The sequence below is a fragment of the Phaenicophaeus curvirostris genome, chromosome 1 (assembly GCF_032191515.1).
Source record: "Phaenicophaeus curvirostris isolate KB17595 chromosome 1, BPBGC_Pcur_1.0, whole genome shotgun sequence".
Taxonomy (NCBI): Eukaryota; Metazoa; Chordata; class Aves; order Cuculiformes; family Cuculidae; genus Phaenicophaeus; species Phaenicophaeus curvirostris.
The window spans coordinates 89,315,364-89,340,203 of record NC_091392.1 but is presented as its reverse complement, the minus strand read 5'-3'; the positions used below and the strand labels follow the sequence as shown (position 1 = coordinate 89,340,203).

The window sequence follows — 24,840 nt, the reverse complement described above, 5'->3', positions numbered from 1 at the left end:
TGAAGTGGGGCTTATATGTCCCCAAATTTGTCCAATTTTTCCATCTAAACTATAAGTCTCATGAAAGTCAGACCGTGCCTACAAAATCTGCCTCACTTACAACATCAGAGCATCTCAGCTACAACAACACTGTGACAACAGTGGCAAGCACTGAGAATTGAGCATGACATATCAAAACTACAGCTCTACAGGGGAAAATGTGCAAATAACACAATCAGTAATTTCAGAGCCTAATAAATCCACAACGCAAGGTCAAAATTCTGTCAGGCAACTTTGCCTAAGCAATTCAGCCAAATTTACCAAATTACAATAGTCTTAAGAAACACCAGCCCAAATCATAAACGACTCAAGGCCTGCAAAGAACAGCGTAAATCTTCAAGGAGTAGCAGTATCTGTATTGTGTGAAACACCAATGAGAGGAAAGGTGTCTCATTAAAAAGTAACACAAATAATAAAGAAGTTAAAAGCTCCGAAGACAAACATGGATGAACCAACTAGAACAGCATGAACTAGAGTAGTAAGCAGGTAGAACCTGCCAAACTAAAAGATACAAGTAGATCAAATCAGCCATTGCTGAACTAGGCTGTGAGGCTACAACTTAAATATTTAACAGGTTTTTATTGACATATTTTTTTCCCACATAGTTCCTTGCAAATTTCAAAAGCAAAACTTAGTTTACCCTGATCAGTAATGCTCACAGGTGCTGCAGTTTGTTTTTGGTTTTTTTAAAGATGTCTTTTTTTTTTCTGAAACAAGAAGTCTTTTATAAGAGATAAAATATACTTACAGTGGTTTCCAAATGGTATCACTCTTCAGGTAAATTACTCCAAGCCTTGGACCTAGTGCAGACGTTCATTGGGGCAGGGAACAGAGAGAGGCTGTGTCTGTACCAGAAAGAACCAAAAGGAAAGGTCAGGGGGAAATAATAATTATTTACTGAGAGCGAGAAAACTTTCTGCAATGCTAACTGGCATTCTCTGCTGTCAATACAGCTGGCTGCAGCCTGGTAGGGCCAAATTCTTCCCACTTCAATCCCGCCAGCCCTGGCTGCAAACGACAACAGAGTTAGTTCCCGGTTACTCCAGTCCACCCATGCAACCTATTCTGGTGAAGTGAGGAGGAGAGGAAGGATTAGCCAGCAAAGTGCTATCAGTAGGATTCATTCCGAGAAGTTGCTCACTGTAATGGCAGGAGCACGGAGAACTGATGGAGAGCTAGCATAAACTTGGCACTCAAGTGCATTTCATCAGAACAACAAGGCTAGTCCAATTCAGAGCAGCAACAAACACTTCCTCGGGACTGAAAGGCAGGAAAAGGAAGGCAAAATGCTCCTTCACTTCTTTTGCTGTCTTTACATGACAAAAATGATGGCTCATATCAGAACAGAAACCCTTCTTATCTCCCATCAGCCGCCAGGTCTACTGCAGTGAGACCACTGAAATAACTTACTGTCAGTGTTTTAGAACAGATTCCGTTCAGCAGCAGTTTTATGCCTGAAATCTCTTGATCTAAAGAGGAAGTTGGACTCAACAGAATACAGAAAGGGATTCAAAGAAAAACCTCAGGCCTAGTATTTATTATAAGGTGATTTCACCACCCAGACCTAAATTATTTGGAGTATTTAAATTTTTTGGGGACTCGAATCCCACTCTAGACTACCAGAACTCCTCTTTTGCTAACTTCTTATGATCTTTGTGTGACTTATTGTGGATGTTGGAAGTATGTCTGAAGTTAACATCCAGGGATGGAATTAAATCCTGCTCACTTAACTTACGCAAAGAACTCCTGGGACATCAGCAAATTCAGTCCTACCCACAGTGAAGCCAATGGTGCTATTTATTTCCAGGAATAAATGAATTTTCCTGCTCTGATCAGACAAGAAAAGTAAATATTTGCTTTATCAAAGAAATCAAGAAAGTGAACAAAACATTGTAAGAGATGTAATTGTTATTTCACAGGTAGTTAATATCCCTATGCAAGCTGGAATTTATGTCTCTAACTGCAACACAATACAAAACCCCCACTGTTCATGCAGCAGGAACACTGGAATGAACTGCACAAAATATACATTCAGTTTTATGTTCAATTTATACATTTTTTAATGATGACGTTCATTGGTGACTGGGATATATGCTACATACTCATTTCAACAGACTACATGAAATCTGGCAGCTACACTTCACAGTGGCTTGAGCAAACACTTTCTTTGATTCCAGTTTTTGTTGGTTCTCCCCTCTTGAAGTCTGCTTTGAATTGCAGATTGAGTAAATTTAAACACAAAAAAATAATCTTCAACTCAGCCTGAACCTCTGAGTTTAACCAGGACTTGGGAGAACAACCATATGCCAGCATCAGGGCAGCTCGAAAGATTTACATGAAACAGTGACGCCTTTGGCCACTACCAAAGGTTGAATTTCAAAGGTGAAGAATGCCCAAGGATTCTGTAAATGTAGGTCCTTGCTGATACTCAGCATGGCTTACTTTCAAGCTCTCCCTCCCACTTCCATATATGCCACGCTTGTTCTATTAATGCGGACCTTGCTTCTTATATCCACTTTGCACACATCAATCTGTCTTTTATTTGGCTACCACTCATCTTTCTAAGGCATAAATACCGTGTGTCTTAAAGAGTACCCATCACCTCAGTTAACATGCAGTTTTAACTAGTACTAGAAAGAGAAAAATCACAAGATTAGGTCTTTAGTTTTACTTCAGCAGAACTCCTGCTCACTTCACTCCTAATTTCACACAAGAGAAGGCTGAGAACTGAATGTACTAATCCTGCATATTTTGTCACCTCTTTTTTTGTGTCATTATTTATTTTCCAATCTCTGGGTTCCCAGTCCAAGTGGCTCTCTAATGTAGCACTGCCTAGCACTCAATCTGGCTTCACAACAAGGGTCAGGCAGACAGGTTGTTAGAGATGAGCTGTTCAAAGTCCTCTTCAAATTCTGGGCACTGAAATCTCCGTGAAAGGCAACACTTAAAATATTTTCATATTTCTCCATCATTTTTCCTATGGCCTGGGAGAGTACACATATTTTCTTCCAGTGTGAAGAGCAAAATGCACTGAGATTGACATCAGTTGATAGCTACATTTTAAGTACATAAAATCAATAAAGGTGATAGAGCTTCAGAGGACATGGGGAGTGCAATAAAGAAGGAAACACCCCCAAATTTTGATAGAAGTCTTAATCTAGCTTGGAAAAAAGGTGAGCAAAATGGCTTTTGATCATGAGAAGATTGGGCAAAAAGAGAGACAAGCAGGACAACAGAAGAATGGAATGTGTGACATTGGTTTAAGTAATTTCTCCTCTCTCTACCTGGGCTCCTCTATCCAGAAAAGGAAAGCATTAACATTTCTGCTCCATGAGGTACTGGGTGCTTAATTAAGATTTCAGAGGATAAGTTTTCTGCATGAATGCATCCCAGAAATGCAGACTCTTATTACTTAAATATTTCCACTAATGATAGTATCTTGGGCATTTTATATGCACTCACTTTTATTCCACCTTCATCTTCCCAAGCTTTATCTGGTAATTTACAGGGTGTAAGATACATTAATTGTTTCACTGTTTTTATTAAGGAAGATCTGTTTTACGATGGCAGTGATGTACTACAGATTGTGATTTAAGATATACACTCTAGGTCAGTTCTACACTGGCTTCAGTGGAGTTGCAGTGGGCACAAAGTCTGGAGAAAATGTGGTACTTTACATAATAATGCTAATGATTAATGGGCTCTGGGACCATAAGTCCATATTTTGAAACACTGATCATCCTTCTCCTCCCTCCTGAAATTTGTGTCTCGACCCTTTCATCACTTGTTAGCTACCTTTCCAGAGCTGCATCATTGATCTGATGTGGTCTGTCATATCATATTACTTAAAAAACACATAAGCAAGCATTGGCCTGACTCTGCTCTTTACACAACATACCATCACAGTATTTCCTTTACAGATGACTTAAATATTATTAACAACAATTTCCTGCTGGTACTTGGTCCTGAAATTTGCTTTTGCTAGGCTCATTCTCTGCAGGACATTTCTAACTCTTCCCCGCCTGTATATCTTTCTGTTTAGAGACACTATCAAACATCTTCAGTATTCCCTGTTTGTTAGGGGCACTCATATGTGTGACCTGCAAGAGACAATCAACAGAACAGCTCTTTCTCTTTGCTAGAGATCTGGCACTACAGTCTTCTGTTACTTGGTCTTAGTGAGCCCTGAAGAAGGGGACCCAGTTTTTTAGTTAATTGCTATTTATTTTATCCCTGTAATACTCTTTCCCCTGATATCTTCAGATGTCTGTTTCCTTCTGCCTTTCATGTCATCCCTAGTAATGAAAAAATTAAAAGATGAGCTTCTTGTGAGCTTAGTTCTGATTATTCATATTTGCTGTGCTGGCACAGTGCTGTCTGTCACAAGGCAATGGAAAATAAGAACTTGCTAGTGCCACAGAAGTTAGCATGTTTGATCTTAATCCACATATTGTACAGGTCTCAAGTAAAGGTGGGTCAGTCTTAATTTACACTTTCACAATGATGCTACATTTTCAGACTGAGCTGTCTAGGCTAAATGAAATTCTTTTTTGGCCACTTTTTCTTTCTGGGAGTAGCTTTTGGGGTGAAATTCTTAAAGCAGCCGTGAGAAAGAGAAAATGAGAACAGTATCATTGGCCATCAACAAATGTGATTCAAGAGTCAAATTCCTGCATGAAGTGGGTTATTCCAGATGTATTTTACTGCTTCTTTTTCAAAATAAGGTATATCTTCTGACTTGGGCAGACTGACATTTATGTTACATGAACAAGGTTAAGTTGTTTGCTACCTATACGTAGATATCCAACCACTGTATCTTTAACAAAAATCGAGATGGACTGTGACATAGAAATCACCCTTCCAAAAGAGCCTAGAAATCATGCCCTAGAAAACATAAAAATATTGCAGCACAAGACATGCTGTTGAAAAGCCACAGCATGAATTTTTCACGATAGTCAGGGCTTCATCTAGGAGAGAAGCTGGTTCTTTCTGTATTCCACTGGGAACACTGTATGTCCACTGATGTCCCACTATCAGTAATTGGGCCTGAAATTCAGGAATTAATTTGTTAATGGATTAGACATTTGCGGAAAGACTGTTTAAAGAGGCTGGACTGCTCTAGCCTAGTAAAGGCCTTTTTCCCACAAGGACATCTTTGGAGGAGTACTAGAGAAAAAAATCTCTCCCTAAAGTCCCAGGGATGCTTACTGAAATCTGGAATAGCAATGTAGTTTGTAGTAAAGACTACATCATGTTCTCACTTTTTGTCTAACCAACCCTCTATTACTTGTCTGTATCTGTTTCTTTGTCCCTTTGTTCACTGCCTTTTATCTCATGTTATAGAATGTCACTTCCCTTAAGCTGCAGTTCTTTTCTTAAGTTTGGATTTGGCACTTGGAATAGGCATTTTCTCAGTCTCACTTTCATCTATTGATTCTTCTGATACTTCTTTCTATTTGCAAGCGATATTCTCAATGCAACAGCTAACTGTACCTAAGAGCTAAGGTCCAAGAGGATAACTCTTCTGCTGATTTTCCTTTCCATTCCCCCATTCTGAATGGCTCCTCCAGCCCCAGGCCGTGGAACAAGGCCTCAACCCTGAACTTTTGGAAGAGTTTTGTCTCATTGAAGATATAAATTGGGGTGCTGCCTAATTTCCATAAACAAAGATCTCATCACGGTTAGTGTGTTGGGTGTATGAATGGAGAGAAACAGGATAGACGGTGCCCAAGCAGAGCATAGGTTGCCCTCTTGGCTGTACCTTGCTGTGGACAGACTAGAGTAAAGCAATATTAGGCAATGTTAAACATCTGTTTGGACTTTGCACACCTAATTTGAAAGGAGGAAGATAACTGATACCTGGAAGAGGCAACTAAATGTCAGTTGGTAAGCTCAATGAGAGCAGAAGCAGATCACCAAAAGCACTGATGTAACATTCAGCCAGACATTCAAATGAATACAAACATATCTGATGCCAGACTGAACCATGACAGCATGTCAGACCATGAGTTATCTGGTCACAAGTGTTAAAGAAAAGAAACAGTATTGTACGTGTAGAAAGTCATACATAAACGGTAATGATATATATGTATATTTTTATGTATAGTTATACACACAATTATTATCTTATTCTGGCAAAATATTGCTGGGTATATCAATACAGAATTCTCTGTGTTCCTAATATGGAGCCTTCACAATTGCACCTGAATGATGAACAAAATCACATACTTTTCAAAGTAATTCATTAAAGTGGGGTGTGACCGAGGCAAATGCATGAAGTCATGATTTTATTGATGCTGGTGCCAAACACAGGGTAAATCTTCTATGCTCAGTGGAACTGTACTTACATAAGCTTTCCAGGGAACAGACTGATTTGTGGGTAGTGCTTATATACTACTAGCTTTGTTGAGTCTTGAGCGTTAATTACCTACACATACTTTGTATTAATAGAAGCAGTTTGAGAGTATAAACAGCCTCAGGCATTCATGTGCTGATGCTGTAGGTTACAAGGCATCAGCATTATGGTACACAGCTCACAAGTTTGGTGGGTGGTGAACAAGGTAAGAGGTTAAGGTTTTGAAGCCACAAACAATGAAGATGGCCAGCATAGAGTATTGCCTTGTTATTACCTGGAAGGCATCCCTTGGACAATCTGACGCTGCCTTGCTGCCTTAAGCAAGTTTCTCACAAAAGCTGAAATGTAGTTGTGCCGCAATTACTACCAATGTTTCTATAACTGAAACATGAGTTGCTATCACCAGAGATGAAGAAAATGTGTAGAAATTAAATTGTTACAGTAATTTATCTGCCTAAGATGCTGCTTTGGCTAGATGAGCCAGATTAGCTCATGACAGATGAGCTTCATGAACGTTTCATTGCCAAGGAACCCTGTCAAAATATTGGTGATTTCTCCGAATCTGTTCAACATCATGGAGATGTCAAACGAAATCTGAAAGGACATTATTTTTCAGGAAGAACAAAAACAATGAAAGCATATGAAGAGAATGAGCTGAGTTTTTTCCTCCTCCACTACACATTGCTTTGGTTTCATTGAATACTGTCCTTGCAAATACTTTGGCATAAACCCTAAAACCATTAGTCCCATAGATGTTGGTGAATTGAAAAAAGTACTGAATGTCCTCAAAGAAAAGATCTCCATGTTTCAGCAACCGGGTTTGCAAAGTGATAACATATTTTTACCTGGGTGCAGGGACTGTAAAATCTTAATGCATAACACAATTTAATAAAGATTTACATTATTGGCACCAGTTCTGCCATACGCCCCTCCCTCCTGGTCACAATGGTACAGTACTTGATGCACCAATGTCCAGTCACCAAATCTGTAGTTCTTATGCTGCTCTCAGTCAGAAGCCTGAAGTACATTGTCCTGAGTATGGAAGATGATAAAAAATGGCAACTCATTAAAGTAATGAAATCCTGTTGCTTGCAGAAACTATGAGATCCTGATTACATTCATTTAAAGCATAATTCCATGTAGGACAATGGAATACCACCACCCATAAATTTCACTGGATTTGATCCATTTGTCACAGAATCATCCTCCTCAAGGTAAACGAGGAAATGAAACTGTCATTCATATATCTGGTTTTCTCAAGCACCAAAAGCCAAGTTATCATATAGATAAACAGAAAAATTGAACACTCTTTACCCCCCTAAAAAACCCTTACGCCATCTTGGTGGAACTCTTCCCTTTTATTGAGCTTATGTGATTTTTTTTACAAGGAAAGAAAGAACCTTACAAGATTTTACCTGCCTTTACTAGAGGAAGACTTATATTACAAATCATGTTTGCATGCACTCTGAGGGGCAAGGTCTGGACAAGATATCTTTTCCTTAACTTTTAAGATTCTTAACACCTCTGCCTGAAAGCTGAGCTAAACAATGGTGTTACTGACAGTCAGAAAAAACACTCAAATGATTTTGAATATTTTTTTGTTTTGTTTTGGATGTCTCCTGTCTCTGAAGACTTTCCTTGCAAGTCAATTATTAAAGAGTCAGTAACCAACACAATGAAAAGACTAGGTAAAAAGCACCACGAACGTGTTTTCCCATATCATTCTTCCCATGTGCTTGCTGCCTCTGGCCTCAAACTGTACAAATGAAAGCTTGTTTGATTTATGTCAAAAACTATATATAAAATATCACACACAATCCACAGAGAAACAGAGTCACTCTGGGCTTTGGTTGCATTATCCATTGAGGAATAAACTGACTATAGCCTTGGAGTACATAGAACTGATCAAAGCATTTGCTTCCTCGCAAGAAAAGAGAAACCCACTGTAGATTTCCTGATTCATGCTTCAGTGCCAAAATACAATGAAAAAAGCTCTAGATGAGCATGTGAATTATTCTAAAACATTTTCAATCAAATCTGATGGTTACACGCATTTGTGAAACTCATCATTTGAAATGTCAAGTCACTGACAGCAATGTGTCCTGAGGTGTGATGTACATTCGTGATAATTATTTGCTTTTTAAAGTTATGTATCATCTGCATCAAAACAGGATTTTTCTTAAGTGTCCCTGAAATGTAGAGATGTCAGTGCCGTCTGTGTTAGTCAGATCTGGGTTTTACATACTCTGTGCCAGGAAAGTAGAGTCAGGATACAACTACAATGACATTTTTAAGGCACTCTGAGGTTTTTTTTTCCATTCTTCTCCTAAAACCATATGCGGTGTGGCTGATGGGGAATGATTACTAACATTAATAGTAGCTGGAATGATTTCTACTCTGTACAGTATATACGGCACGATACATTAAGGAAAATAATATAGCAATAATTGCTGTTATTCTTATTCCAGTATTAGGAAATGATAAACCCTTGGGATTTATTGGAATTCAGTACTCGTCTCTCTTCTGAGGCTCTTAGAGGTTATTTCTCCAGTCATTGCAAAACTTTACTGAATGAAACTGAAGGCAGTTGGCTCTGTTATTGGATAAGTTCTGCTAATGTAGGAGGGCTGTCTCCTGAGTGCTAAAAAGACCATTTCCAAATCGCCAGCATCTTCTTCCTTGACAGCAGAAGCTGCAATGCAGAATGGTTTAAATGAGGCGGAAATGAAATTTTACAGGAGATCCACAGTCTTCCAAGAGGAGACATGGTAGAGAATGTCAGTGACTTCAGGGGACCCGATAGCAACTTCCCTAACTTTTATCGCTGGAAGGTGACGCTCTGTAAATAAGCACCCCTCTGGTGTTCACTTCGGTATTCTGAACATAATCCTCTTTCCTATCAGGAAAGAAATTTTGCAGGGAGATAGGATCTTTGACTGTAGACAATCTGGCAGCTACCTTACCCCTACTATCTCCCAACAGAAATTGCTACAAGAAAATGGCCCAGATGAACAAAATGATGAAGGGGCTTGAAGATAGTCTGAGCTCTGTCATGACCGGCAAGAAGTACCATAGGAGATGGATCAGGAATCTTAGCCGTAGGGGAGCTCAGAGCTATTCTAGTTCAATCAGATTTCACAATTTGCTCTAATGAAGAGTGCTGGCAGAAGTTCAAAGCTGATCCAGGTCTTGACTCTCCCTCCACATTACTATAAAAATGACTGTAAAAGTGTTAACTGCAGAGGAGCCAAAAGTTGTTTTGGTTCCAGCCTTTCCCAGCAGGAGTAACTGAGAAAATAGAGTAGGAGTGCTAGTTCTGCTCACGGCTCCCTCAGCTTCCTGCAGAACACCAGGGATGTAGCTGGGATCGTGTCAAAGTGTGCCCAGCCTTGTTCCCCTTGCAGCTCCTGCAGCCTCAGCCATTCCCTGCAAATGCCACTGATACAGATACACTGGCTCGATAACTCCAGAAGTCTTTGGCATTAGCATTAATCTCCACTGTTGATAACCTGATGGCTGTTTGAGAGGCAGAAAGTATCAGGAGGATGGCTGTATTCAGCCAGCATTGATTTCTTCAGCCTTTTGTCTGTGTCTGCTTTCTGTCTCAGTTGGAGGTGGTTACTGTTACTACAAGTAGCATGAATCATGTCTCTTTTAAAAAACAGAGCTTCAATTGTCTTACATAACCCCTAGTAACTGCAAGTCTAATAATAGCAAGCCATTTCCAGGTAGGGAATCTGACTGCGTCCCAGACCCAGACACCTGCACAGGCACACACACAGAGACACAGGCATAGTCATATTACTTTTTACACCTCACTTTGGGGAAGAAGTGAGCTTGTAGCATGCAATACGACAGTTCTGAACTGCAGGACCTGGCAACTGTTATTTTAAAATGCCATTTTTTCCATTTAGTGCCTTGGGAAGCCAGTCTGGTACATGCAATTTGTTTCACAGCCCAAGCAGGAAGAGGGATAGAAAAGAAAACCTGACAGCGCTATTTGATTTTGAAAGAGCACTGGATGGCAAAGGCCATGGTTAGATCCTGACCTGAAAGCTTTATTTTTTCTAGATGTTTCTCTTGGGTAAGACCCACCCACATTTTTATAAAATTGATACTTTTCATTGTTCTGACAAACCCTTATTTTTCCATTCCTCTGTTTCCCCTTTAGAAGAGTAAAGGATGTTATGCAACTCCTTCATTACTGCAAGACTAACAGGTAATGCAGCAAATCAATAATGAGGTCTTAAAATAAAACTTCCTTATAAATTTAAAATACTATTTGTATTGTAACCAGAGTGGTTCACAGAAAAACTGAGTTTTTGAAGATTACTCTGGTGTCATAAAAATTTTGAACTTTCATTCAGTAGGAGGTCAAGGAAAAAATTCCTGTTAGTAACAGTGCTGCTGTTCTGTAAGATATTGAATTGGCTATGCGAATTGGGACAAAATTTGCTGTAGAGAAACATGCTATCAGGTCCATCAACTCTAGTTGATACTGCTTAATAACAAACACAAGACTCTTCAAGGAGAGAGAATCATAGAACCATAGAATATCTCAAATTGGAAAGGATCCATGAGGATTATCTCTGCTCCTCACAGGACTACCTAAAACTAAATAAAGTGACTGAAAGCATTGTCCAGATGCTCCTCAAGCTCTGACAGGCTTGGTGGCCAGACCACTTCCCTGGGAAGGCTTTTCATGGGGAGGTTCTAGACTGTTTCACAAGGTTTTACAAAGAAATCAGCTCCTTCTGACCTCTCTTACCATCAACCAGCATACCATAAGCTTGGATTATACAGTATTACCAACATAAGAGCCAGACTTCAGCCATTATGAACGTTTATATTTCCTCAGTTTAAGAGATGGATTGGAGCCAGGAATTTGGAAGGACAATTTGACTTCTGGATTTGTTTAGCTTTGAGAGTTCAGTTTAGGTTTATCTATTTACATTGTGGCAATGTAATAAACAGTTAAAAACTTAAAATGATGACAAAATAAAATCGTTCCCCTCCGGCTTTTCTATCTAAATCTATTATCTTTCTCAGCTCAGATATTCTTTCTTGAAAGTTTGTTGGAAGTATTTGAGTGGATCAGAAATAAGACTCTGGTTCTATGCCTATTTCTGACCCACGTGTACTGTGTAACCAGGCAGTACTGCTGAAGGAATTGTTACTTGCCTGTTTCTAAGGTTCTATGTCAGTAACTGACAAATTTGTGTTGTTAATATGGGATTAAGTATCTTGCATTTTGTGTCTCTGGATCCACAAATCACCTTACAGTAAAGTCAGAACCAAACTAAACCTAAAGTGTATCTAAACTCATAAACTGACTGGTCTGGCCAACAATTGCAGACTGGGATTCATGGATGCCTTCCCAGTAAATTGGTCTAATATTCATATGATCTCAGACAGATTTCTGTGGGTACAACAGGGTAAAAACTAGACTGATACTTTTATTTGTTTTGAAATAAAAGCCTATGGTTCAGCAGCAACAAGCCTACTGTGAAAAGTCCAAAGACCCAAGCAAGTGAAAAAAACCAAATCAAACAAGAAGCCTGCTGAGTTGTAAACTGTAGTTTATCAGTATCATGCAGTCATGATGAGCTGACTGTGTTACTGCTCTAGGGTAAGAAGTTCTTACCTTTTCTGTAGGAAGTCAAATTAATTTGCCTTCGCTATCTGGTAATCCCCTTGTCAAGCAGTAAGGAATTCAGATATTGGCTACTCTGTGATACAACGTACTGTTTAGAAAGTTGAAATACAGAAAGAAGTGAGTGGAAACCACAGATCATGCATCAGCTGCTGAACTTGCAACATTCCTTCTAGAAAAACAGTACTAATACTTCAATTGCTGATCATAACTCTGTGTCCCAGATTCCCGCTAAATGTCTGAGAACACAAGAGATCTTCTGCATTCAGGTTATTTCTATTAGGACTGAAACTCCTGCAGGAAACCCTTTCACTGGTGGCCCAGTAAAGGGTTAAACAAAAGTTGGACTCAAGTTCACAAGGCCATCTGAACTGGCTTCAAGTAGGCATGAAACATCTACGCATCTGGAAAAAAGAGCTTGCAGTTGACTGTTTGGTACCATCTGCTCTCAAGAACATTTTCTGCTTGGGAGTTGCATAAGCAATGAAAAAAAAACACACAAACAACTTCCTGTGCCATGTTTTCAGTCACTTGTAGTGACGCACTACAAAGTAGACCAGCTAAATATGCACAACTGTGCCTCACTCCAGATGACAATATGTATTATATAAGAGCAATGCTTGATAGAAAGACACTTATTTTAAGATATCACCACACAAGGAGCATGCAAGGGGAAATATTCACCATATATGAAAGTTGGGGGCAAGTGCCAGTGAGAGTTCTGCCTCCATCTAGAAAGGCCAAGCACAGTTTAGAAGATGGAAGAATCAAGAAGAGGACTTTTTTCGGTTTACAAAGTAAAATGACACAACTTGTTGCATCTGCTTCTGTAAAGGGGAATTTAAGTTGTAGTGAATGCAAGCTTTTTTTGTTTTTATTTAATGTCACTTTAACACATTTTACATTCAAAATTATTCTTATCCCAAAAGCTTTAAAAATATAATTTGTTTAGACTTGCTTTATTTGCCTGTTGGGAAGCCATGGCCTGATTTAATATTATATTGTGGCATAAATAAAACAATATCCACAGGAATTGGAATAGTTTAACCAGAATAAAAATATCTACCTCTCCAAATGGGCCCCAAGCCTTTAAAACCATGTATGTGTTGGCCACTTTTCAGTTACTGCACTAATGGAATTGAATGGAGACATATGGGCAAAGCCCAGTATCTATGCAAACATAGGGAACCGTTGAAGGCACTGGGAGACTGAAGTAGACTGAAGCATGGTGTATAGTTACTTAAAGGTAGTTTGCCACTGCTTTGGTGGATTTTGATGCTGAAGTTGAGATGAGTTTCCCTGCTACTGAAGAGAGTCGGGTCCACACCCATTACCACTGGATCTATACTCCATAGCATAGATCTGATTTGGTTTGGGCACGGGCACATGATCGCATTACTATCAAATTAGCAAGAGTTTGTGTCACTACAAGAGAACAGACGATATGTAATCTAGCCTGAAGTCAGAGAGGCACAGACAGGTGTTATCTGATCTGGCATAAAGCCTCCCATATAAATTTAATCCATTTGTTCTGAAAACATTCAAACCACTGTGTGAATTTATCCAAGATCAACACTTCATGTTATATGCCTACAGTGTTTTTGATAGGGTATTACAACCCAGATCCACTGTGCCATCACACCACAGCTTCAGAAACTGTTTGCTGCAGAGATTTTGCACGGAAACAGGTAATTCTATCAATCTTCTGGGTAAATCTGGGGGTGCAAAGAGCTTCAGGGGAGACAAACTGCCACCCACCTGAGAAGCAGACTGTCCGTGAGAAGACTAGCCATGTAAGAATAAAGGGGTGCACTTTCAAATCAGCATCTGTTGCTTCTCACAGGCCAAAAGGACTTAGATAACTTAATTTTCTTACCCTCAAAATAAGGTGACTTTCATAGAATCACACAGAATCACAGAATCACTAGGTTGGAAAAGACTCACTGGATCATCAAGTCCAACCATTCCTATCAATCACTAAACCATGACACTCAGCGCCTCATCCACCCAGCTTTATTGTTAATATGCAGATTTCCTAGATAATGGACCCTCTAGCCTGCAGGATAATCTAATAATCTAATCTGCAGGATTAGATTATTCTTAGGAGACCAGTCCATCTCCAAGAAGATATCTCAGTCTGTGCCAACGAAGTCTCAAGTCAATGAAAATTTTCGAGATTTCTGTTGAATTAAGCAGGTGCACAGCTTGTACAGGTCAGCTCTGCATGGGAAGGAACATCAACGCATTTTTTGTACCGGCAATTCATTAACATCAAAACCTGGTTCATATCCTCTTTGCTACAGAATCCTTCCTCTGTGTCCCTTTGCTGCCTAGCCCCCTTCCTAACTCAAATGCCTCAGACCTCCAGCCATTAGAAGGAGACTATATGAAAGTTTGTTCATAATTGCAGTGGCAAGCCTCCTCTGATTTTTGTGGAAGTTACATCCTCACAAATGAGAGAAGAATTTGTCCCTCTTTCTTTTCCAAAGGAAGACTAACGATCAAATAATTTTCTCACATCTCTGTTTGCACTTTCACAGTCTGGTTACATTGATTTGTGTCTCATAAGTAGACATTTCCTTTGTTGGTTACAAATCAATGTTATAGACCTAGCCTGCCTGCACATTTTCCTCTTTCCTCTTACTGTGAGAAAAACAAAGTGCAGCTTCAATTCTTCTTGCTTTATAACTGTGAACTTCCTTGATGAAGCATAAGGGTGAAAAGCAGATAAAATTCCAGCTCTCCCTCAAAAAACAGGAAACGTCTACACTTAAATTTCTAATTACCAAGATGCTTTATTGTATGATAAACACCTTTATCATTCCAGTCCTGCCATGGCTTGGTTAACCTTGTTATAATCCTCTCCTTCAGGTATCTCAAGATTTCCCACAGCAGCCCACTGTGATATCACAGACAGCTATGACTTCATGGCATGAGTAAGGAAAAAGGAGGCAAAGGTTTTAGTCTGCAGCCGGACTGAGCTGCCACACAAATCTCCTGAAAAGGATGGAAAAGAAAAGGGTTTGCAATTGGTGCCTGAGAGGCAATAAACTATTTGACTTGAGTATGAAAATACAACAGTGAAGATAGCTGGGTATTTTACTACAAATGGATACGCTTGATAATAGAAAAGAAGTAGTAAGATACGGAGCCATCAATCAGAATATACCAAGTGAAAGAAGGTACAGGTACAGTTTGATTTGCCTTTATTAAAAGAGAAAAAAAAAAGTTAAAAGAAAGACTAAAAGCAGCCTCAACTCAGTCTCATCAATTTTAATACTATGAAGTAGTTTAGTAAGCGACAGTTCCACCAATTTGATGGAAACCTCATGGCTGCCAAAATAAAAATAGAAATAGATTAGAGCTGGCATCAATAAAAATAATAATAATAAGGTTTAAAGGATGTGAGATCAAAAAGGAAAAGAAAATTTTACAAATATGAAACAAGGCTTGCTACACTTGCCGTCACCACCATCAAAGAGCATCTTCAGAAGCCAAAAGGGAATTTTATTTATTTTAAAGAACAGCACGAGGAATCAGGAAATCTAGGTCCTACTTACACCTCTTCTGGGGAATCTATGCTTGGCCTTGAGAAAGATATTTTAGTTCTTTATGTGAAAGCTTCTCCATAAGGTCAGTTGAGACACTTGCAGTTTGACTTCACAGGCATTTTATAAAGCTTAATTAATGAGTGTTGAGAAAACACTTCGAGGTCTTTATGTAGAAACTATTATACACAAGAAAAGGCAAAACAGAATTTGAAGATTTAAGAAACACTTGATAATAAGATTCCACAACTTGACCATCTCCTGGAAATCACAAAAAAAGAACAAATCACTTTCTTTTTTTGATTTTATTTCCAAAGGAAGCTTAAAGCTTCTCACCTAAATGGCCAAGGAAGTTGCCCCTGCAAACAGCTGAAGAATTGGTAAGTGATAATGGGGAGCTCTGGCTTTGCTGCGTGTTTGCTTAACCTTGGTCCCTGCTGGACTGCAATGTTGCAACACTGTATGCACATGCCCTTTTCCAGTGAGGTAACACCATGCTGCTGGCCTTGTGGGAAGAGAGATGAGCAGACATTACGATTACTTGGATAGCAGGCTACTTGCACAGCCTCTTCCCAGCAGCATTTCAGGCAAGACCCCACAACTGTTGCTGTAGACTTTGGGGACCAAACATTCAGTCTGTCTGTTCCATCAGTCCACAACCCTCTGCTTCATTTGTGTTTAAAATGGACGTGGTTTTCTAAAACTTTTGACTATTGTAATAGTAGATATGGTGGAATAGCCCTTGATTGATTAAATCCATAAACTAGGTTAGGAAGAAAGAAAAAGAGATACAAAATGAGACCACTAAAACTAAAAGAACTATAAAATCAAACTGAAATTATTCTGATTTGATACAACTTTTCCAAACCATTTTACTTAGATATAAATGGCAAACACCAGATACCAAGCTGCCATGAGTCAGACCTGCAGAATCTGTTAATTGATGTTGGTTTGGTAGCATCCATCAGTGTCACAACTCTTGTTTCTATTAAGACTTAATCCTAAAGTAAGAAATCAAGAGATGGAAATGCCTAAATGTGTGTTAGCTTACTTACTGAGAATATAATCTACCAAAAAAACCCAAGCAGTGATATGTTACCAGTTCAGAAGGACTACCACAACCACGCTTATCTACAGGACAGAGAACTCAATATGTATTTCAACACAAACACTTCCTGTTTACAGCATATGTTGCTTTCTTCTGTATTCTGTGTATTTTTCTTATCTTGCACTGTCAAAGTCAGCAGACAGTGGAAAGGTATGCATCGTTTTCTTATCTTGTCCTGAACAGGCTTCACTAACAAGGACATAAATCCTTTCTTTTCAATACTAAGCTGCAATTAGCACAGAGGTCATGACATTCAGTTAGTACAAAGGTCACTGTAGCACAGCTACCCAGGAGTTTCCACAGAAAGCATGAACCTAAAACACTCTGGGCATATGGAAACATATAAGCTCCTTTTGATGTCTGCATATATGCATGCCAGGAGTAAATATTTAAGAAACAAACAAGATGATTACATGAGAATGAGAAAAACAATGATCGTAAGCGTAACAGTGATCAAAATATTTAATTGTCAGATGAACAAGATAGGTTTACCTGGTGGTGAACACTGTGGAGAGAAACTAAATATTGCTTTTTAGATTTCTTGCATTTTAAGAAGAGGCTCAGATTATTTGTTTACTTTAACCTGACATCAGTTCTGTTGGCAGTAAGTGCCAGCGCAAAATTTGTACTGGAATACAAACACCTTCAAAAATTCCAAGGTATCTCAACATGGCATTTCTTTTGGGTTCTTTTTACACAGTTTTATGAATAAACACCAAAAGGTGAAACTTCTAGGTTCATGTCACCCAAAGACTGGGAAGAAGTGCCCAGTCTGAGCATTTTGCTGCAGGTGCACGTTACTTCAAAACATAGTCTCATGAAGACCCCCTACAGGCCAGTATGATTCACTTATTTTAACATTTTCAAAGAAGCTTTGGATGGACTTAGGTAGCCAAAGGTGAGTGCCAGTATTTGCTGCACGTGGGAGCAAGTAGCCTCAAAATTTCAGCCTACAGGTTTGGTTCCAAAAGCAAGTGGAACTGAACTGTTAACTGCAGTATCAGAAACACATGTGCCATGAAGATTATAGTGAGTTCTGTGACAGCTGCACTTTAGGAAAAAGAGGAAGACAAGGGGCTGAAGGAGCGTGAAAGGAAAATGTGTAAATTCAGATCAATGGAACAGGCCTGGAGGCTGCTAAAGAGGCTCTTTTAAAAAAGAGCCACAGATGATGCCCACAGTCTAGACTGAACATACACAGAGAGAAAAGTCAAGACAAATAAGAACCATTAAAAGGTAAGTAATCGCATCACATAACAGCAAGATACAGCAATAGTCTCTCTGTCTCTTCTCTAAGGTGAAATCACCTGGAATGTGACATTTGTTTCTGGGCAGCTCCTTGTCAGAGTAAGAGAGAGAGGTTTCAGAGAAGAACCACATAAAAGGCCGCGGTGGTGGAAAGACTGAGCTACTAGGAAAAGAAATGAAGAGCTACATCTAGTTACATGCCAATGACTAGCAGATGAAGGGAAAAAGGCATGAAAACAAGCTGTATATAACTGAAATGTCCAAAAACATAAAAAAAAAAGAAAAAAAAGCGGGAGGGTGGGGTGGGGGAGAACACAGGGTAGCTGTCATGGTTTCAGCTGGGATAGAGTTAATTTTCTTCCTAGTAGCTGATATAGTGCTGTATTTTGGATTTAGTGTGAGAAAAATGTTGGTTTAGTTGTTGGTGAGCAATGCTTACACTAAGTCAAGGACTTCTCAGCTTCTCATGCTGCCCTACCAGCCTGGAGGCTGGAGGTGGACAAGAAGCTGGGAGCCACGACAGCTAACCCCAACTGGCCAAAGGAATATTCTATACCAGATGATGTCATGCTGAATAAAACTGAGCTGGTTGGGGCTGGGGAGGGCTTCAGCTCGGGGACGGGCTGGGCATTGGTCAGTGAGTGGTGAGCAATTTCATTGTGCATTGCTTGTTTTGTATAGTCTTTTATCTTTATTATTATTATTATTATTTTCATTTTGCACCACTTGTTTTGTATATTCTATTATATTATTCCTTCCTTTTCTGTCCTATTAAACTGTTTTTACCTCAGTCCACAAGTTTCACCTTTTAGTTTTCCAATCCTCTTCCCCATCCCACTGGCGAGGGAGTGAGCAAAAAGCTGTGTGGTGTTTAGCTGCCTGCTGGGTTAAACCACAACACTAGCTAATAATAAAAAAAGCATATGGTTGAAATCAAGACCAGTAACTTGAAGTTGCCAGGGAGCAAATAGCATAAACCTGAAGAGTAGTTGCCTTAGAGAAGGAACTAAGTTTGATTGTGTATTTAAAACCGCCTTAGACAAAATACTAGACATGCGATGCACACTCTATCCTTCATTGGCTCTGGGAAGATGAGCTGAGCAAGTCTCAATTGTTTTTCCAGTTTGATGACTCCAAGGTACACAGTGTTTTTCTGACCTAAAAACCATCCGTAAGAATACGGAAACCCATGAAACACACTTTGGCAGGTTAGATGATGATTAACAAGGAGGAGACTAAATTCATACTCATTGGATATTCCTGTTAATTAGACAGAGTTGTATATGAAGAAAGAAATAAACCAGCAAGGAGGACATCCTAGTGGGTTGAGGAAATGGGTCTTTTAGGATCAGAAGTACCATGACGAACAGCCACGTGGCAGAGTGGATAAGCCATTGCATAAAAAGCGAGCAGCATGCATGGATCAGGCTCCAAGATGGGACAATGGAGTTGGGGAAATTGCTTTAGACGTGTGACCTCCTGAACCATGAATTGTCCAATTAGACTAAGGAAACTTTAAATGCTGGCATCACAATTCCAGAAACCTGACAGTGCAAAAAGGGAGCTAAGTCTCTCTCTATAAAGCAACCTAAGAAAGCCAATGACAGACAGACAGAGTGAGCCTTGCACTCTTCCATACTATTGAACAGTGGATACAAGCCTACAAAAGAAAAAATAATACTCCCCTTACTTGAGTATTAAAACACTGCAAAAATCTGCACACAGAAAAAGTATCACAGAGCCATGCAGGGGGTGGCAGTGGAGGGAGTGGAGGCATTTGGACATGATGAGATAAAATGCTACTGTCACTTCCCATCCACAAGCCCCCAGCAGCAAGGAGTGCAGACAGGAAAACCACCAGCTAAACCTGAGACACAAAACTTACTACATAAAGCAAACCAGATCCTGACTAATTTCAACCAGCACTGGAAATCAGCTTTTTTAACTAGAAAGCAAAAAGCTTATGGGTGAGAGGCAAGGGGAAGAGTAATAAACTTGATTTTACTGATAGTTTTCAGCAAGAAGGACAAACTCTGTCTTTACAGCAGTGGTGTTATCAAAAAGAAAAATTACATTAGTGGTATATTCACTTAAGTGACATCTGTTGTTCTTTTAATATTTTTTTTGAATCAAAGTGAAAAAAGACAACCTTCTTTGGACTAGAAACATAAACTGATTTAACTACTCTGCTCCCGAGTCCATGTATTGACAAACCACAGCCTGTGCACCTTAGCTCTTTGCAGTGCCCTGCTAACTAATGCGAGGTACCTGTCCCTCTGCAGAGCCAAATACACCTTCTTTTAAAAGAACAGAAAGAAATCCCTGATGAGCCTGACAAAAGACAAGCCCGCCATGTATCTCCCTGATGCTGCGGAGTCCTGTGACAAAGGCAGCTTGAGGCCGTGTGTTTATTATCCAGGTGATGCACGCTGATAACTTGACCTCTACACTTACAAATATGTGTAATACTTCCTTGGTTACCTCAGCTTCTGCAGGCCTTGTGTCCTAAAATCCCATGTATGTCACAGAGGACCTTCCAAGCAGCAGCTGGACGAAACACCTCTGACGGCCCTTCTGGCTAGGATAACATTTAAATACGAGGAGGAAATATAATGCTGCTCACTCCCCCACGTGCAAGCTAATTTTAAAGTTAATACTGTAAGCCCTGAAAGATAGGATGTTTTGATTACCTTCAGCCTGTCCAAACCAGCTCTCCCAACTCTGCGGGTACTGCTGATGTGACTGACAACTGCTATCTTTTCTAAACACCAAGCAGAGCACTGTAGCCACTAGTGACTTAAACTGTCTAAAACGGTGTGATTTTTATCACTTTGACAATGCTTATGACAACTCTCTTTTAGCATAAAGGGATTCTAAAAATTTGCTAAGATATAGAAAATGAGCCTACCTAAAAGTTTGATGTGGCTATGTAAATTGATGCTTAAAATCACACACAAAGAACAGTCTGACTTTGCCTTTTAGCAACATTAGAAAAGATCTCTCAGCTCCCAGGAACAAGCTTGGCCCTCCTTTCCCCAATTTATATGGCTTCCCACTCTGCTCATTCTCTCACTCTCCCTTTTCCTCCTGGTCTGAGAAAATAGATAGGGCTCACCCCCAAAATATAACAATCTTTGACTTCCTCTGTGGAAGGGTGAATGAATATGGTAACCTGTGAGACCAGGCATGTGAGAGAATCAATGGCTAAGCTGATCAAGCTAATTCATCTGTTAAAAAGGAGGCCAAACCCCATAAAGCCCCTCAGAGGTCAAAAAGCAACTCCTAGTTTATCCTGGAGAATGGCCTGGAAGTTGGGGCCAGACAGAGAGTGCTAATATATTAAATTCCAAGGGAGAAAAATTACTATGTGAACAAGAATTTGGTCTGCATGACCTGAAGTTTTTAAACCAACCCCCACAGATAATCATAGTAAGATCCACAAGGAGAAAAATCATGTTACAATTCCCCAACAGATACTAATGTAAACAACTCCACGCTTCTATATTCAGAAAGCATCTACATCTCTGACAAGTACTTACTTAAATCTCTTCCAAGACTTCTGAGACCAGAGCAGCAAAAGCCAGTGAAATGCAAGTAGGTCTTAATTTCCAAATACAGGTATCTTAGCATAAAAAGGGTGCATTAGGATTTTTTTTTTTTTCTGGCTCATAAAGTATTAGTACTAGAATACCTAATCTCTAATTTATGTCTGATTCAATGCCTGCTAAAATTAGAGATACTGGTGGAAGCAAACGAGAGGCTAGGACCTTTCAAGAAACTCTTTAGCCATTGCCAGGCCTGGCTGGCTATGATACATAAAGATTCTTTTTCAGGCAGAAGCGATGAGCATGGCTCCACCAGCACAAACTGCAGTCCTGCTAATGCAGTCCCTTCAGTAGCAATCTGTGCTCCCTCCCCTGTGCACCTGACCTTCTGTATAGCATCAACGTAGGTGCACCTACTGCTGGTGCAACAGATGTTAAAGCAGGAAAACCTGACTACCAGAGTGGAGGGATTAATGGGGCATTAACATTAAGAACCCAGTTGTGGCCATTTAAATACTAACAGCCTTAAGTAAGTTATCTAAAAAACATGAGCTTGCTGTGTGAGCCACTAGAACATAATTATAGAACTTTTGGGGCCAACGCTTGCCCCAGGATACGCATGAAGTCATCCTGATGATGGTAACAGAAGCCCATGTGCTATATATTAGAAAAGCAACTGGTTCAAAAAAGGGCTATTTTAAGGCAGAACGTAACAGGTTCATTTTTTACTGTAAAGCACTTTTACTGTTCACATTTACAAAAATTAATCACGTCACAGACACCCGGATTCATCAGCTGAACTCCAATTTACATTCTTTGTTAACATTCCCACAAATTCAGTTAAAGAAAAGCCTGCTTTTAAAGCCCAGTGTGTCGAATTAATGTTCTATTAAATCTGGCAGATTTTGTCCATGGTGTCCATGTTGACCCTTGTTGTAATTCTCCTTTTGACACTCTTCTGATGCACCTTTTCCCATTTCATGGCCCAGAGATGTTCTTTTAACTGAGCTGAGTGTATTTTCACCTCCTCTTCACCCCTCAGAGCAGTATTTCAGGGCCCATCGTGGGGTGTGCCATTAACCTTAAAGCATGAACATGACTCCTCTCGCATTGCAGCTAACAGATCTGTTAGACTTCAAATCTGCTGGGCAGCAGCAGGTAAACACAGCTTTTGTTTTAGCAGCTCAGTTACAGCTAAGTGAGCATCTGCTCTGGCTGTACACAATAAAACTTCGATTTCCGAGGAGCACAATTGTCATTGCATTTTATTGTCCTTTGAAACTTGGAGCAAGAGGCTTCAGCCCAAAGGTCCACTGCAGTCTTCAGGACATAAAACCCCCATATCCTTCACTGCTTACTACCACGTGGAATTATGGACATCTGTGTAAAATGGAAGGGAAATATCTTGCTACCTGCAGCCACAAATGATCCACTTGGCATGGGATTCATACACAGGAGGCAATGCAGTAGAAATTCAGTAATGTTACAGGGTTATGGTACTTGCTATATGCAATATGTTGAGCAAAACTCTGCTGTCACTTAAAAGATTTTGCTATTCCTGTTGATGGGTAAGGGGGCTCTAGAGAAGTGTCTGATCAGACTCTACTTTTCAGCTCTAACGAACCTTTCTGCAAAGTGGGAGCTGAGCTGACTCCATTTACCACTTGTAAGAATTTGAGGCAACTACATCTACGTAAAGTAACACATAGCATGTAGGGAACACATACATACATGCTTTTAAGAAAAAATACCCAGCATCTCAGTACACACTGACACTGCATTGTATATACATTAATGTTTAATGAAGTTTTTGGGGCCCATGCTAACTTTGCTTTGTAGGGCTTAAAGTCATGCAGCCCATGCTAATGTTACAGTATGCTGCTATGAATACAGAGAAGAGTTTTTAAGACCAGATCAGTGTGTTACATTCACAACTCTCATTTTGTTTCAATGTAAATTGTGTGTTTACTCTCTTTTGAGGATTTCAAAGTTCCTATCCACCTCTTTTGGGTAGGTCATCTCTTGAAAGGATGCACTGTAAATTATACCTACCTATTCCATTGCATTCTGTGCTTTTCCACACTTTTCTGTGGACTTTTTCTGTCTCTTTATCTACCTTTTTTAGTGTCTCTTTTCTCATTTCTATTAATTTCCTTAGCCTGCTGCTTGGTTTCTTCTTTCAGATATATATTTTGTAATACCTTCTAATATATATCCTTTTTCTGCTGTTCCTACTTACCTCTCCTGGCACCGTCAATGTCCCATGCTACCACAATACATGAGATGTAATCTGTGTGTTTACCTTTACTTTGCATTTATTATGATAAACTCTTTCTGTCTTACACTCTCACCTTTTGTTAACTCTAATTTCCTACCCCCTCCAATTCCTACCACTCCAGAGAAGGCAGGAGAGGGAATTAAGTGCATGTGGAGGCAGTGCTAGCTGTCACAGACTGATTGACAATGAGCACGGTGCCTGTGAGTGTCAAGACACCGCAGTCTGTAAAGTGAAATGAGACCTTGGTGCTTGGTATGCCCTCCTTGATTGAACAGACATTTTGAGTGTGGCTGCCGATCACTGTTAGCTCAGTGACTCCCTGCATTCTCCTCACTTCCTTCTCCCAAGCTGTCAGACTGGCAAGGCTCAGGAGAAATCACAGGTTTCCTAATTGCATTTGTGCCTGCATGGAGTGAAAACTTAAATACAGGCTGGTCAGATCTGTACGGATGATGGAGAATGTTTCGCTCTGTTCTGTACTAGTGTGAGCTCTTCAACTTGTGCCTGGAAGCTTCCTTGTTCATCAGGACAGGAACATACACTGTTGGTTTGTACAGATGGGGAAGATGACAAAGAGAAAGGGCAGAAAATTATATTTATTACACTTCTCAGTGCAAACAATTGCTTAAATGATTCCTGCAATTTCAGGTACTGGATCCCCTCCATAGGAACATCTATCCTGGACAGTTGTATCTTGGATTTATAGAAAAAGCTTGTTTCTTTATCTAAACAGTCAGATTGGAGCCCTTTAGCAGTGCTGTTCAGTCTGTTTAGACTCTTCTGACTGCTCCTTACTCACTGTGCACTGCTTTCAATGGCTATAGTGGGGAGTAGGTTTGGCAGCCTGGTAATACAGAGAGAACACACAGCAGCTGCTGGTCTGGACTGTGATTCCAACTCAGAATAGTGTAAGTTTTCCTTTAAATGCACAGGATAGAATCGTTTTTTAACATGTTTTCTAGTCAAACCAAACATAAAAGTTGACAGAATCAAGATGGCTCAGCAGTTCTTGGGCATCCCAATCCCTTTAATCATCTGAGAGAAAGCAGGAGCCTTGCACAGTCCT

General features: G+C 39.8%; 1 protein-coding gene across 18 annotated transcripts in view; it reads right to left on the bottom strand.

Moving 5' to 3' along the window:
- Positions 1 to 24,840, bottom strand: part of ZBTB20 (zinc finger and BTB domain containing 20) — a 492,240-nt gene that overhangs the window by 35,192 nt on the left and 432,208 nt on the right. For all 18 annotated transcript variants that reach the window (XM_069867452.1, XM_069867468.1, XM_069867442.1 and 15 more), the window contains one exon: positions 788 to 884. The gene's annotated coding sequence lies outside the window, so the exon portion shown is untranslated. The remainder of the gene's footprint in view (positions 1 to 787; positions 885 to 24,840) is intronic.